Source organism: Salvelinus alpinus, chromosome 5, assembly GCF_045679555.1.
Source record: "Salvelinus alpinus chromosome 5, SLU_Salpinus.1, whole genome shotgun sequence".
In the NCBI taxonomy this organism is placed as follows: domain Eukaryota; kingdom Metazoa; phylum Chordata; class Actinopteri; order Salmoniformes; family Salmonidae; genus Salvelinus; species Salvelinus alpinus.
The window spans coordinates 50,841,999-50,853,083 of record NC_092090.1 but is presented as its reverse complement, the minus strand read 5'-3'; the positions used below and the strand labels follow the sequence as shown (position 1 = coordinate 50,853,083).

The 11,085-nt window shown below is 46.3% G+C and overlaps 1 long non-coding RNA gene across 1 annotated transcript; it reads right to left on the bottom strand.

Annotated features, from left to right (window-relative positions):
• Positions 1 to 489: 489 nt before the first annotated feature.
• On the bottom strand, positions 490 to 8,097 carry LOC139576301 (uncharacterized). Its single transcript, XR_011675081.1, has 3 exons — positions 6,799 to 8,097; positions 6,178 to 6,303; positions 490 to 6,053 (listed from the first exon to the last, which is right to left on the bottom strand). It is a non-coding gene; the product is annotated as an uncharacterized lncRNA (long non-coding RNA).
• Positions 8,098 to 11,085: the final 2,988 nt, after the last annotated feature.

Below are 11,085 nucleotides of genomic sequence, written 5' to 3'. Positions count from 1 at the left end.
ACTAGAATGGTCCAAACACACCAAGACAGTCGTGAAGAGGCCACGGCAAAGCCTATTTCCCCTCAAGAAACTAAAAAGATTTGGCATGGGTCCTGAGATCCTCAAAAGGTTCTAGAGCTGCAATATCGAGAGAATCCTGACTGGTTGTATCACTGCCTGGTACGGCAATTGCTCGGCCTCTGACCGCAAGGCACTACAGAGGGTAGTGCGTGAGGCCCAGTACATCACTGGGGCTAAGCTGCCTGCCATCTAGGACCTCTACACCAGGCAGTCAGAGGAAGGCCCTAAAAATTGTCAAACCCCAGCCACCCCACTCATAGATTGTTCTCTCTACTACCACGCAAGCGGTACCGGACTGCAAAGTCTAGGACAAAAAGGCTTCTCAACAGTTTTTACCCCCGAGCCATAAGACTCCTGAACAGATAATCAAATGGCTACCTGGACTATTTGCATTGTGTGCCCCCCCCAAACCCCCCCAACCCCTCTTTTTACACTGCTGCTACTCTCTGTTCATCATATATGCATAGTCACTTTAACTATACATTCATGCACATACTACCTCAAATCAAATCAAATATATTTATATAGCCCTTCGTACATCAGCTGATATCTCAAAGTGCTGTACAGAAACCCAGCTTAAAACCCCAAACAGCAAGAAATGCAGGTGTAGAAGCACGGTGGCTAGGAAAAACTCCCTAGAAAGGCCAAAACCTAGGAAGAAACCTAGAGAGGAACCAGGCTATGAGAGGTGGCCAGTCCTCTTCTGGCTGTGCCGGGTGGAGATTATAACAGAACATGGCCAAGATGTTCAAATGTTCATAAATGACCAGCATGGTCAAATAATAATAGTCACAGTAGTTGTCGAGGGTGTACCACCTCAGGAGTAAATGTCAGTTGGCTTTTCATAGCCGATCATTAAGAGTATCTCTACCGCTCCTGCGGTCTCTAGAGAGTTGAAAACAGGCAGGTCTGGGACAGGTAGCACGTCCGGTGAACAGGTCAGGGTTCCATAGCCGCAGGCAGAACAGTTGAAACTGGAGCAGCAGCACGGCCAGGTGGACTGGGGACAGCAAGGAATCATCATGTCAGGTCGTCCTGAGGCATGGTCCTAGGGCTCAGGTCCTCCGAGAGAGAAAGAAAGAGAGAAAGAGAGAATTAGAGCGAGCATACTTAAATTCACACAGGACACCGGATAAGACAGGACAAGTACTCCAGATATAACAAACTGACCCTAGCCCCCCGACACATAAACTAATGCAGCATAAATACTGGAGGCTGAGACAGGAGGGGTCAGGAGACACTCTGGCCCCATCCGATGATACCCCCGGACAGGGCCAAACAGGAAGGATATAACCCCACCCACTTTGCCAAGGCACAGCCCCCACACCACTAGAGGGATAACTTCAACCACCAACTTACCATCCTGAGACAAGGCCGAGTATAGCCCACAAAGATATCCGCCACTGCACAACCCAAGGGGGGGGCGCCAACCCAGACAGGAAGATCACGTCAGTGACTCAACCCACTCAAGTGACACACCCCTCCTAGGGACGGCATGAAAGAGCACCAGTAAGCCAGTGACTCAGCCTCTGTAATAGGGTTAGAGGGTCAGAGAATCCCAGTGGAGAGAGGGGAACCGGCCAGGCAGAGACAGCAAGGGCGGTTCGTTGCTCCAGAGCCTTTCCGTTCACCTTCACACTCCTGGGCCAGACTACACTCAATCATAGGACCTACTGAAGAGATGAGTCTTCAATAAAGACTTAAAGGTTGAGACCGAGTCTGCGTCTCTCACATGGGTAGGCAGACCATTCCATAAAAATGGAGATCTATAGGAGAAAGCCCTGCCTCCAGCTGTTTGCTTAGAAATTCTAGGGACAATTAGGAGGCCTGCGTCTTGTGACCGTAGCGTACGTGTAGGTATGTACGGCAGGACCAACTCGGAAAGATAGTTAGGAGCAAGCCCATGTAACGCCTTGTAGGTTAACAATAAAACCTTGAAATCAGCCCTTGCTTTAACAGGAAGCCAGTGTAGGGAGGCTAGCACTGGAGTAATATGATCAAATTTTTTGGTTCTAGTCAGGATTCTAGCAGCCGTATTTAGCACTAACTGAAGTTTATTTAGTGCTTTATCCTGGTAGCCGGAAAGTAGAGCATTGCAGTAGTCTAACCTAGAAGTAACAAAAGCATGGATTAGTTTTTCTGCATCATTTTTGCAATGTTACGTAGATGGAAAAAAGCTGTCCTTGAAACAGTCTTGTTATGTTCGTAAAAAGAGAGATCAGGGTCCAGAGTAACGCCGAGGTTCTTCACAGTTTTATTTGAGATTACTTTACAACCATCAAGATTAATTGTCAGATTCAACAGAAGATCTCTTTGTTTCTTGGGACCTACAACAAGCATCTCTGTTTTGTCCGAGTTTAAAAGTAGAAAGTTTGCAGCCATCCACTTCCTTATGTCTGAAACACAGGCTTCTAGCGAGGGCAATTTTGGGGCTTCACCATGTTTCATTGAAATGTATAGCTGTGTGTCATCCGCATAGCAGTGAAAGTTAACATTATGTTTTCGAATGACATCCCCAAGAGGTAAAATATATAGTGAAAACTATAGCGGTCCTAAAACGGAACCTTGAGGAACACCGAAATGTACAGTTGATTTGTCAGAGGACAAACCATTCACAGAGACAAACTGATATCTTTCCGACAGATAAGATCTAAATCAGGCCAGAACTTGTCCGTGTAGACCAATTTGGGTTTACAATCTCTCCAAAAGAATGTGGTGATCGATGGTATCAAAAGCAGCACTAAGGTCTAGGAGCACGAGGACAGATGCAGAGCCTCGGTCTGACGCCATTAAAAGGTAATTTACCACCTTCACAAGTGCAGTCTCAGTGCTATGATGGGGTCTAAAACCAGACTGAAACATTTCGTATACATTGTTTGTCTTCAGGAAGGCAGTGAGTGGCTGCGCAACAGCTTTTTCAACATTTTTTGAGAGGAATGGAAGATTTGATATAGGCCGATAGTTTTTTTTATATTTTCTGGGTCAAGGTTTGGCTTTTTCAAGAGAGGCTTTATTACTGCCACTTTTAGTGAGTTTGGTACACATCCGGTGGATAGAGAGCCGTTTATTATGTTCAACATAGGAGGGCCAAGCACAGGAAGCAGCTCTTTCAGTAGTTTAGTTGGAATAGGGTCCAGTATGCAGCTTGAAGGTTTAGAGGCCATGATTATTTTCATCATTTTGTCAAGAGCTATAGTACTGAAACACTTGAGTGTCTCTCTTGATCCTAGGTCCTGGCAGAGTTGTGCAGACTCAGGACAACTGAGCTTTGGAGGAATACACAGATTTAAAGAGAAGTCCGTAATTTGCTTTCTAATGATCATGATCTTTTCCTCAAAGAAGTTCATGAATTTATTACTGCTGAAGTGAAAGCCATCCTCACTTGGGGAATGCTGCTTTTTAGTTAGCTTTGCGACAGTATCAAAAATACATTTTGGATTGTTCTTATTTTCCTCAATTAAGTTGGAAAAATAGGATGATTGAGCAGCAGTGAGGGCTCTTCGATACTGCACGGTACTGTCTTTCCAAGCTAGTCGGAAGACTTCCAGTTTGGTGTGGCGCCATTTCCGTTCCAATTTTCTGGAAGCTTGTTTCAGAGCTCGGGTATTTTCTGTATACCAGGGAGCTAGTTTCTTATGACAAATGTTTTTAGTTTTTAGGGGTGCAACTGCATCTAGGGTATTGCGCAAGGTTAAATTCAGTTCCTCAGTTAGGTGGTTAACTGATTTTTGTCCTCTGACATCAAGGAATCTTTGTGTTGTCTGAGAATTTATAGCATGACTTTTGATGCTCCTTGGTTGGGGTCTGAGCAGATTATTTGTTGCGATTGCAAACGTAATAAAATGGTGGTCCGATAGTCCGGGATTATGAGGAAAAACATTAAGATCCACAACATTTATTCCATGGGACAAAACTAGGTCCAGAGTATGACTGTGACAGTGAGTAGGTCCAGAGACATGTTGGACAAAACCCACTGAGTCGATGATGGCTCCGAAAGCATTTTGGAGTGGGTCTGTGGACTTTTCCATGTGATATTAAAATCACCAAAAATTAGAATATTATCTGCTATGACTACAAGGTCCGATAGGAATTCAGGGAACTCAGTGAGGAACGTTGTAAATGGCCCAGGAGGCCTGTAAACAGTAGCTGTAAAAAGTGATTGAGTAGGCTGCATAGATTTCATGACTAGAAGCTCAAAAGACGAAAACGCCATTTTTTTTGTAAAATGAAATTTGCTATCGTAAATGTTAGCAACACCTCCTCCTTTGCGGGATGCACGGGGGATATGGTAGCTAGTTTAACCAGGAGGTGAGGCCTCATTTAACATATGAGGTGAGGCCTCATTTAACATGTTACTGTTAGACATCAGGTATCCTATGGAAAGGAGAAGGGCCACAGTCTGGTACAAGTCAACAGAACAGCCATGAGTTGGGGAGGAGTGAGGAATTTGGGCCAAGGTCAGGTCACATGAAGTGAGAAAGAACAGGAATCACTAAAGTCCTGTCTGGCAACAGAGATGTATTGGCTGTCCAGGTGTCTAAGGAGGAGACTCAGCATAGGAGGAAGGTTTAAATACCAGTGCTTGTGTGAATATGTCTTGGTCTGTTCAGCTGTCTGACCCATTTGGTGAATAAACTTGGTTTGAGCTTTTCATAGTTGTCCGTGAGTTTTTACTCTGTTTATTTAGAACCAAACAACATCCACCCTGTAACCACCAACAACAACAGCTTGTCACTGATAAGATTACTGAAGTGTTTGTGAGTACTACTGACCCGGTGGGGCCTTGGCCAAGATCCCAGAATTTTACTCCCGTTGTGCTTCTGTGTTCTACTACTGGAGAGAGGGCTTTGACTCTCAATCTGTGGTTCCAGAGGAAAACGTTAATACAGCATATCACTCATTGGTCATCACTTTAGTGGGGATTAGATATTTAGGTTGCTGATGTGATCATCAAGATTAGATAACAAAAAACAGATAAAAACAAACTTCCCTCCTCTACCATCTCAGTAATGCTGAAGCTCTGAGAAGAGGAATAGGAGGAATCACCACGACCACCTCCCAGAGATACAGACGGAGGCTGCATCTGCATGGGTTTAAAGCAAGACTGTTGTTCAGAGCCACAGCCAATAACAGGTTATCCAAAAATATGCTCCAACAGCTTGCTTGATCCCTTAAGTTGTCCCTTAAAACCCAAAATATGCACCAGCTTTAGAGTGTGAGATGAAATAAAATGCAAGTAGAAGAGCAGAGATCCCATTCCCATTGAAGAGTTAATGAGTGAGTTTTTCTAAAAGGGTTACCACTGATCCTGTGGTATGTCCTAGCAGAGAGGATGTTCTGCTCAGTCCAGCTCCGTACCCAGGAGTAACAGGCGATGGGGGCAACTGCCCCCGGTGCCTCCCCTCTGCTGTTGGAAGACTCAGCCACATTCCCATGATTCCCTGCATTCCTCTTGGGATTTAATTCATAGTGGCCTGGAGCTCTCCTGACCCGCTGCCAGGGTAGCATTATTATTATCCCATTACACAAAAGCATCACACTCCAGAAATAATCACCCATTTTATATTATGAATAATTCATAAGTAAGGGTGCTGGTGGTCTAAGTAGTTGTCCGATTTACCATTCTCGACGATGGCATAAAACACTGACGATAATGATATTCAGCTTTTTTATTATTCCGAGAGTGCCGTAACATCTGTTAAAAGTAAGAAATAACTGAGCTGAGAACCACTCCTATAATGTAACAACTTCTTTTGACATTGAGACCCAACAGTTAGAACCCAGGCACAGAAATACCTATCTACTGTCACAAGGTGGCACTGCAGGCAACATTTTTTCCTTACTTGAGGAGAATGACATAGCTGCATAAGAAATACACTATTCTTTGGTCAGGGTCTCAAAATAAGATCCTAGTATGAACTCACTCACCTGATCATTAGCATGTTGATATTCCTCCACTAATGAAACTGCCTCTGGTCTTCCTTGTTCTGAACCTACAGAATCAGAGGTAAACACATCCTTGTTTGAGGACACCATTTTGTCATCCATTTTAGCATACAGAATCCACATCTACGTCTGTATATCACAAATGGCAGTAACAAATCTTAATGATTATACCCCGCTCTTCCTCCTCTTCTTCACTGTCAAGAGTACTGGTTTGCATCTCCTGTGCCACCATTCTGTCTGGGCTGGGCAGGTTCTAGTAGCCTTTTAGCTTCCTCTCATAGATAGACGTGGTGGTGGCTATCACAAACACACACACATGAAGAGATCCATTTCAGACTAAAGACATTGTACAAAGTACCATATGGAAATGTTGTATTAGCAAGTACAGACAGATCAAATACAGAGATCAAAAGGGGCAATCAGCAGTAGCTACATCCATTTTTGGACATACATTTAAGATATGTACCCGTTGATTCTTGAAGAATACATACAAACGTATAAATTCCTCATGAGTTTAGTTCAACTGTCGTACCCCATCAGAACCCAAAATAAGCTTGTTTTACTCCGATGTTTGTAATCAAAGCAAATAAAAACAAACATTGCATAGCCTCAAAACATGGTTAAAACTATGATTTTGATATCTTGGATGGCCAGTCCATAGCGTGGTCTATGAATTTGAGAGTGGTGCCATTTCTCCAGCCCCAGCACTCAGCTTTTTAGCTTTTCTGTTTCAACTGCTGATTGCCGCTTTAATGTAACGTCTTTAAATAGGGTAGTCTTCAGTAGTCTCACCTACAATGGGTCTAGCTTCGACTCCATATTTGAGCAGTGTGGCCTTGAGTTCATCATCCGTAAGTCCACATGGGTCAGTCATCTCTGGATCTTCCTTATTTTCTTCTTCCTGTGGGGACAGGAAATGACCAGGTATGATTGAAACTCACTGAAATCCCTTGACACAACTTTTACCATAACTGAGAAGTGTCTCTTAAAAACTAATTTCAGACCACTGAGCATGACTAACTGGACAAGTTAAACACAGTCATGTTGATTATAATGTTAGACACAATCATGACTCCTATAATGAAAATAAGAACAATTGAATGCTGCTAAAAACGTCAAGATAATAAGCTAGCTGTTACAGCAAAACATTAATAATCAATATAAGAGCAAGTTGCACAAAGTGCTGGTTTTACAGCATTTCAAATTCCACCTCCTATACAGCTTCTATAGAAGACACCCTGTTTTGTCTGCAATGCAACTTATACATAAGGCTTGGTGCTAGCCCTTATTCAGGAAATCATTCACTGTTCATATACCCTCATTGACAGGCTAGCTGATGTATTGTAAGTTGCAAAGAAGACAAAATCAGGTGCATCCTTTGAAAGCATCAAGCATGTGTTTGAGCAGAACAGAGCCCATATACACTCAGACAGTTTATTAGGTACACCATCCCGTTCACAAAAATTGATCGCTCCTACAGACAGTGAGTCACATGGCCGTGGTTTGCTATATAAAGCAGGTATACGGGCATCGAGGCATTCGGTTACTGTTCGATTGAACGATGGGCAAAAACGAGTGACCTAAGCGACTGAGTGTGGTATGATCGTCGGTGCCAGGCACGCCGGATCCAGTGTTTCAGAAATAGCCGCCCTCCTGTGCTTTTCACGTACGGCAGTGTCTAGGGCGTACAGAGAATGGTGCGACAAACAAAACATCCAGTCAGCGGCAGTCCTGTGAGCGAAAACAGCTCGTTGATGAGAGAGGTCGAAGGAAAATGGCAAGAATCGTGCAAGCTAACAGGGGGGCCACAAACAGACAAATAACGGCACAGTACAACAGGGGTGTGCAGAACGGCACATCGTAACGCACAACTTGTTGATCCTTGTCACGTATGGGCTATTGCAGCAGACGACCAAACCGGGGTTCCACTCCGATCAGCTAAAAACAAGAAGCAGCTCCAATGGGCATGTGATCACCAACACTGGACAATTGTGGAGTGGAAAAACATTGCCTAGAACATGACATCGAGTTCAGTTTACTTGAGTGGCCTGCGCAGTCCCCAGACCTCAACCCAGTATAGCATCTTTGAGATGAAATGGAACGGGCTGTTCGAAGAATGACTGTACCGCCATCCAATCAGCAGCAACTGTGATGCCATCGCGTCAGCATGGACCAACAACCCTGTGGAACATTTCCGACACCTTGTAGAATGCCCATAGAACCTTCTATGCAATACATTCTCAAATGTAAATATAGAAATACAACAGTCTGGTGTAAAGCAGTAAAGCACTAAGCTCTAACTAAGTGTGAAACCATACTGAATAATGGCATGGCATTGGCAGCCCAGTTCTGGAGGACAGCCACTCCCCCTCACCCCCTCCATGGGCTCCTCCCTGCCCTTCCCTGCAGTCTAGTCAGTTAGGCCAACTATATAGCTGACCTTGCAGAGTTCAGGGTATCAGTTGATATGGGGCTACAACAGCTGCATGCCACCCTGTGTGCTCCCTTCACTTTAGGCAGTCACCCCGGGACAGTATCAATAACATGTTTAGCTTCATTTACCAGAAGATCTGCCACATACACCATGAATTCATTATTTAAACAATGCATACGACATTTTAGTATAGTACAGTAAAGTATCGTAGTAGCTAAGCTAAAACCATGTGAACATATTTTGGTGAGCACATGACTCTGTAGCTTTTGAAAACACTTTTCCGTATGTAGGGTTTTCAGCCATTACAGTCAGCCACATTTGGCTCTGTGTAAACTACAATTCTGACCCTGGGTTTTAACGTTTAGAAACGTCAATAATCGTTGCTTACAAAACGGTTTTCGAAACATATGCTGATATGTCCCTTATCTTTCAAGTCAGCGAGAAAGAATCTGTTAAATTAAAAAAGATACACTTACTGTAGCAATTTTGCACAGATCCATACACTGTGTGTGCCTCAGGTTGATGAACTACACTTCCTGCACAGTTAGCTTACACACAGGTGTTCATTGGCACACTAGCAGGGCTGGGGAGTAACTGACTACATGTAATCTGATTACAAAAAAACTGTTACATTACCAGCAAAAAATATTGTAATGAGATTACAGATACTTTTCAAAAACTACATGATTACTTCTTGGATTACCTTTCAATTGAAAAAGGATGTTTGCAAAAAAAAACATGACACTTTTCTGTTTTCTCAATGACATTCTATTCAGCATTGAAAAAGGGCACAAGTTTAAGTTTGTTCCAACTGAGCGAATCTCACCACATGTAACGGCTGTCTCTCTCCTCATCCTCGGACGAGGAGAGGAGAGAAGGATCATCAGACCAAAATGCAGCAGTAGGGAAATCAGCCATCTTTTTATTTAACACGACGATGGCAACACGAAACAAAACACTTTCAAATATACAAAACAAGAAAACGACGTTGACGAAACCTGAACATAAACTTACATAACTAAACGTAAACTCACGGACAGGAAACAGACGACATCAAAATAAACGAACAGCCAAACAGTCCCGTATGGTACATACATTCGACGACACAGGAGACAATCACCCACAAACAAACAGTGAGAACACCCTACCTAAATATGACTCTTAATTAGAGGAGAACGCAAAACACCTGCCTCTAATTAAGAGCCATACCAGGCAACCACAACCAACATAGAAACAGATAACATAGACTGCCCACCCAAAACACATGCCCTGACCTAAACACATACAAAAACAACATAAAACAGGTCAGGACCGTTACAGAACCCCCCCCTCAAGGTGCGAACGCCGGGCGCACCAGCACAAAGTCCAGGGGAGGGTCTGGGTGGGCAGTTGACCACGGTGGTGGCTCCGGCTCTGGACGCTGTCCCCACACCACCATAGTCACTCCCCGCTTCTGTCTTCCCCTCCCAATGACCACCCTAAAACAAACATCCCCTAAATGAACGGCCAGCACCGGGAGAAGGGGCAGCACCGGGACAAGGGGCAGCACCGAGACAAGGGGCAGCACCGAGACAAGGGGCAGCACCGGGACAAGGGGCAGCACCGGGACAAGGGGCAGCACCGGGACAAGGGGCAGCACCGGGACAAGGGGCAGCACCGGGACAAGGGGCAGCACCGGGACAAGGGGCAGCACCGGGACAAGGGGCAGCACCGGGACAAGGGGCAGCACCGGGACAAGGGGCAGCACCGGGACAAGGGGCAGCACCGGGACAAGGGGCAGCACCGGGACAAGGGGCAGGTCCCGGCTGAGGGACTCTGGCAGATCCCGGCTGAGGGACTCTGGCAGATCCCGGCTGAGGGACTCTGGCAGATCCCGGCTGAGGGACTCTGGCAGATCCCGGCTGAGGGACTCTGGCAGATCCCGGCTGAGGGACTCTGGCAGATCCCGGCTGAGGGACTCTGGCAGATCCCGGCTGAGGGACTCTGGCAGATCCCGGCTGAGGGACTCTGGCAGATCCCGGCTGAGGGACTTTGGCAGATCCCGGCTGAGGGACTTTGGCAGATCCCGGCTGAGGGACTCTGGCAGGTCCCGGCTGAGGGACTCTGGCAGGTCCCGGCTGAGGGACTCTGGCAGGTCCCGGCTGAGGGACTCTGGCAGGTCCCGGCTGAGGGACTCTGGCAGGTCCCGGCTGAGGGACTCTGGCAGGTCCCGGCTGAGGGACTCTGGCAGGTCCCGGCTGAGGGACTCTGGCAGGTCCCGGCTGGACGGCTCTGGCAGGTCCCGGCTGGACGGCTCTGGCAGGTCCCGGCTGGACGGCTCTGGCAGGTCCCGGCTGGACGGCTCTGGCAGGTCATGGCAGGGCGGCTCTGTAGGGAGGAGAAGGAGAGACAGCCTGGTGCGTGGTCTAGGCACTGGCTGCGCTGGAGAGGAGGAAACAGCTGGAGAGAGAACCCGGAGAGACAGCCTGGTACGGGGGGCTGCCACCGGAGGACTGGTACATGGAGGTGGCACCGGGTCTACCGGACCGTGAAGGAGGACACGTGCTCTTGAGCACCGAGCCTGCCCAACCTTACCAGGTTGAATGGTGCCCCTAGCCCTACCAGTGCGGCGAGGTGGAATAGCCCGCACTGGGCTATACTGGCAA